This window comes from Physella acuta, unplaced genomic scaffold, assembly GCF_028476545.2.
Source record: "Physella acuta isolate Inbredline_101_S28 unplaced genomic scaffold, ASM2847654v3 ptg000050l, whole genome shotgun sequence".
Lineage (NCBI taxonomy): Eukaryota > Metazoa > Mollusca > Gastropoda > Physidae > Physella > Physella acuta.
In genome coordinates, this window is record NW_026731570.1 from 348370 (window position 1) to 354713 (window position 6344).

A 6344-nucleotide genomic window follows, 5' to 3' on the forward strand; every position below is an offset into this window, starting at 1 on the left:
ATACTATTAGGAGACTTTAATTGTGTTGAAAGAACGATAGACATATCTGGAACGACGGAAAAGAAAAATAGTCGTATAGAACGAGACAGACCTCAGGTAAAACTGATCCAAAACATTACAACACACTTCAACCTAGTGGACACGTTCAGAACATTATACCCCCACTCATTACAATTCACCCGCGGTAACAAATCACAAGGTAACCTAGCTAGGCTAGACAGGATATATGCCCCACAGGACATGAAAATAAACAGAGTGGAACACCTTACACACACCCTAAAATTTAGCGACCACAGTGCAGTAATAACAACACTAAACAACTTCGAACCAAAACTCAAAAGAAACACACCGTGGAAACTAAATAACTCACTACTCTTGGACGAAAGATACAGATCTAGAATCAAAGACACTATCCAATTTTACATACAATCAGCGCCTAGGATAGATAAAATACAACATTGGGAAGACTTCAAAGCAGATATCAAACAAACAACTATACAAATAGCCAAAAGCATCAACATAATCAGACAAGATAGGGAAAAAAGAATAGAAGACCAACTAAAAACACTTAAGATAACAAATGGCAGTAGGGAAGACATCGACACACTAGAAAACCAATTGACAGAAATACAAGAATACAAATACAGAGGAGCACAAATAAGAAGCAAAATAGACAGGATAGGATCAGAAAACCCTACACACCACACACTCATACTAGAACAAAGCATACAAAGATCCAAACAAATCAAACAAATTGTGGACGAAAACAACCAAGAAACGACAGACCCTGAAAAGATACAATCCTTATTTATAGACTATTACGCACGACTTTACAAACGAGAAGCGACACACAACGAGAAACAAGACGAATACCTAAGCTACATCAAACCACTAGACGACAACGACAAAAACATAATAGATACGCCCTTTAACTTAGACGACATCAGGAAAGCCATTCAAAAACTTAACGACAATAAATCCCCCGGACCCGACGGCCTGACAAGTGAATTCTACAAAACTTTCATAGCAGACTTAAGCCCCCTCCTACTAGATACATTCAAAGAAATATATATGCTAGAACAATGCCACGAAAACTTTAATACATCATACATAACACTCATCCATAAACCAAAAACAGACCCTAAACTAACCAAAAATTATAGACCCATATCACTCCTAAATACAGACTACAAAATACTAACCAAAGCACTCGTAGCCAAATTAGAACCACACCTACCAAAACTAATACATACAGACCAACAATGCAGCGTCACAGGCAGAAACATACAGAACCACAACCATCTAATTAGGGACATTATACAATACACACACGAGAAAAACACGCAAGCCTGCATTTTAACATTAGACCAAGAAAAAGCATTTGACAGAGTCTCACATAAATACCTACACAAAGCACTCAAGACATATAATTTAGGCAGTTATTTCAACACTTGGATCAAAATAATTTACACAAATGCAAAAAGCCACCTCCTTATAAACAGTAACATAACCAGACCGTTCAGTATAGACAAATCAGTTAGACAAGGATGCCCCCTATCACCCATATTATATATTTTAACCCTAGAACCTTTATTAGAAAATATCAGACGGGACGCAGACATTAAAGGAATAGACATACCGAACTTGACGAATAAAAAGATATTAGCATATGCCGACGACACTGCCTTTACTTTGCAGACGGAAAACTCAATAAAATTAGTGGTAGGAAAATTCATTGACTATGGACAGGCTAGTGGAACAAAAATTAACTTAGACAAGACAGAAATTATGGGACTAGGACGCTGGAAAAACAGACAAACATATCCACTAAACATGACAGCTAAAAACGAATTACACATATACGGCATAACACACCAGAACAATCCCTCGCTGGAAAATAACAAAAGATGGAAAGAAATTATAAACAAAATTAAGAAAACTATAGACTTCTACAAGTACAGCACGACAACAATTTTTACAAGAGCCGCAATCACAAACAGATACATTATACCCCAAATAACATACATCGCCACAGCCCAAACAGTCCCAAAACCAACAATCAAAGAAATAAACAAGCTCATTAGGAGATATATCTTCCAACACACTATAGGCAACATCAGTCACAACACACTAGTCCAAAGCAAAATACACGGGGGAATAAATCTACACGACATACAAACTAAAATAAACACATTTAGGCTAACACATGTAAACAGAATAATTAGCGAACCACAACACCACCCATTAGCACATTATTACATAGGGATTAATCTAAATAAACATATAAAAATTAACAATAACTCCCCACATTTCATAGGACAAAAATTAAACAACTTCTATACAGAATGTATACAAATCTTTAAAACTAACGAAAACCTTTTAAAAAAGAAATCTCAACAGATTTATAGGAAATTAGTACAGAAGCTTGCCACCCCTCTTTACAATAGAATATCCTGGTGCAGGACATTCGCTTTAACAGACACGACGGACACTTTTAAAAACCTTCATTTCAAAACAATAACACCTAAGGAAAGGGAAATAACATACAGACTGATTTACAACACAACACCACTGAGACACGGACACCAACACAAGACCAACACACCACTAGCGACACGCAAACAAAAATCCCTATGCTATCTATGCAAACAAGACACCCCAGAAACAGAAACACACATCTACCTAGACTGCCCAACCATCCAGACCATGAAGAAAACGTTAGAAACCAAAATAAGAAATAAGAACGAGACCTTCAATGTTGATATAGGAATAACGCTTAACAAAGTACCAAAACAACAAGACCGGACTATACTGGAAAAAAAAATAAGAACAGTAGCAATATACAGACAAATAATTTGGAACTGCAGAAATAGGGCAAAATACAACGAGACAGAGTTTAACAGACAGACTTTGGACTTGATTTTTAACAGACGACTTGACAGGGAAAACACACACACTATAAATATGATACCACAGCCGTTAGGTCACGCAACACCGCTCCCAGTACATGGCCCGCCACACCCAACCAACTTCCCCCCTCCCCTCACTCAAACCTACCCTTGAATAAATTATTGTTTACTTTACTTATAAATAATCTTTGCAACCCCTCTTTACCCCAACCACTTAGCAAGAGTAAAAATCTGTTACTTGAAATCTTTGAAACTATACTACCCTTTTACTTTGCCATACATGGAAATCCCCCCACTGGTAATGTTTCACTGTGAATGTTTAAGTAAAAAGTTACTAGTTTTACACTCTTATCGTGAGACTGGGAGATTTTATCTCCCCCTTGTACCCTTACCACGCAACATGACGCTATAAATGTAACACCACAGCGTTCATTTCACGCAACAACGCTCCCAGCGCCTGGCCTGCCACAGCCAACCAACCCCCTCCCCCCCCACCCCCAACCAAACTTCCCAGTGAACGATTTTTGTTTACTCAGCGTAGCAAAAACGATCACGCTATCTAGGTCGCCTTACCCAACCAACCCCCACCCACCACCCACCCCCCCCCCCCCCCCACTGACCCACCACCGCTCCCCTCTTATAAATTTGTCCTTTTATGTAATTCAAATACGTTCAAGATATTTGATTTAACGATCATCTCTGTACATTACCTACTCAAATTAATTAATAAGTTTGTTTTGAAGTTTAACTAGTTTAAAATTTTGATTAAAAAAAAAAAAAAAAAAAAAAAATAGATACCACCTTATCAACAAAAAGTGAGCTCAGCCCCACAGAACAGGGAAAAATAACCAAAGAACAAAAACGCGCAGATTTAACCTACGATCACACGCCATGTAATTACTGCACCCTCCAATTCAGATCACCTAAAGAAGCGGGAAAACATGAGGACACAGTACACACAAAATTCAAACAATGCACCATCTGCAAAGATAAAAAAGTGCATACTGACATATTTTGGCCCTACTACAAAGCTCATAACGATGAAACTATATGTATACAATTTCATGTAAACATGCTCTTGCTGCCTACCATTGCTCGATTGGGGAAGCAGCAAGAGAGGACCACTATTGAACACAAAAAAAAAAAATAATCTATACTGAATACGCCGACTCAATCAACAACATTAAAACATACTTCAAACTAGTCGACACATAGAGAGCGCGATTCCACACACCATACAAACCACCCACGGAAGTATCACTTTTGGGAATAGATTCCGTCTAGACAGAATTTACGCCCCAGTGAACATGAAAATCAATAAAGTAGAACACCTATCCTCAACACTACAGTTTAGCGACCATACAGCAGTTCTGACAACTTTAAACAACGAACAAACACAAAGCAAACAAAAACATAACACATACTGGACATTCAATAATACACTATTACTAGACGAGCGCTACATAAAACTATAAAAGACATAATACAATTTTACACGCAGTCATCACCAAATTTTAACAAAATCCAACATTGGGAAAATTTAAAACAAGACATTATGCGGGTATCTATTCAATATGCTTGTAACATTTATAGCGTTAGGGCCCACATAGAAACTAAACTAGAAAACAAAAATGTATGCTTAAGGGAAAAAACAATAACAAAGAACAACTGACTCAATAGAAACGGAACTTTCGAAAATATAAGAATATAAATATAGAGGGACACAAAACAGAATAAAAATAGAGCAAATAGGCTCGAAAACCAAACACACCACACTCTCATACTAGAACAAAGCATACAAAGATCAAAAACAAATATTGGATGAAAATAACAAAGAGACGACTGAACCAAGAACGAATTTAAAATCGACCCGCGCTTTTTATTTAACTTACCTTCATAATCTTTTCCCCTTCGTGCCGAATACACAATTGGCAGATAAAGTAAAGATCGTGTTTCAATCACCTCGGCATACATTGAGATAATGTGGTCAGTACTAAGCCGAACCGCCTTAGTTACCTAAGGTGCGTCAGGTACCCATCAGAGCTGGGTGAACTCACGGAGCCCAACAGAACTGAACCCGGAACTCGAGACATTCGGGCTAGCAGTAGAAAGCTTTGTGTTTAGTATTATAGCTTAAAAAGTGTACTCTTACTTTTGTAATTTAACGCTTGTGAAAGCTCGTTTATATATAGTGTATAAGACATGCTTTTTCACTACTATTTATATGAGATGAAGAAATAACCAAAGCAACGTTATACAAATGACGCAATCCGTCACATTGTCACATGATCCGGAAGTCGATTAAACCACACCCAAAAGGACAACTCCCCCCACCTCTACTAATCCAAACACCCCCACTCAACTTACCCACAGTATACCCAATCACACGTAGATATATTTATATACACACAAACACTCAAATAATTTCCTTTGCCTACACTACAACATAATATACTCATTTCTCCCACACTAAATTCTCCCACACTAAATTCTACACACTAAATTCCCCCACATAAATTCTCGCTCACAAAATTCTCTCACACTAAATTCCCCCACACACAATTCCCCCACACTAAATTCCCCCACACTAAATTCCCACACACTAAATTCTCTCGCACTAAATTCTCCCACCTTAAATTCTCCCACACTAAATTCGCTAACGCTAAATTCTCGCACACTAATTTCTCTCACACTAAATTCACCCACACTAAATTCTACCACTATAAATTCTCGCACACTAAATTCTCTCACACTAAATTCTCTCACACTAAATTCTCGCACACAAAGTTCTCGCACACTAAATTCTCCCACACTAAATTTTCCCACACTAAATTCTTCCACATTCAAATACTCCAACACTAAATTCTCCCTCACTAAACTCTCCCACACTAAAAATCTCCCAAATCTAAACACGAAACAAAAATAGTCTCCACCAAAATCACACAAACATTCAACTGCCCCTTACTAGATCACACCCCCTCCCTCCAACACATATGAAACTAAAAACTGACTCAGAAGATTAGTGTTAGTCCCGAGAGTGCACCAAGGTGTAACACAGTTCACAGCGGTTTGCTCTCGTCTTTGTTTTAGTCAAAATATCTCGCGCGTGAAACTATTTTGTTAGGGGAGAAAACAAACATTTTTTTTTTCAAGGGAAATAATAATAAAAAACACCAAAAAAATAAATGAAAAAAAATAATAATATATTTCCAAGCAGAAACATATAAACAAATGTTAGTATAAATTATAGAAAATAAAATTACAAAATAAAGTATTTAAAACTTCTAATGATTAATAATAAAAGATTAATTACATTAACTAGTAATTGGTAGTTGTGAATCGAATAATTAAAAGTCACTAATATCAACCTTCTTTACTATTAATACCAAGAAAATTCGTCAAGCATTGTTCAGACTCAAACATTTGTCGCTTGCT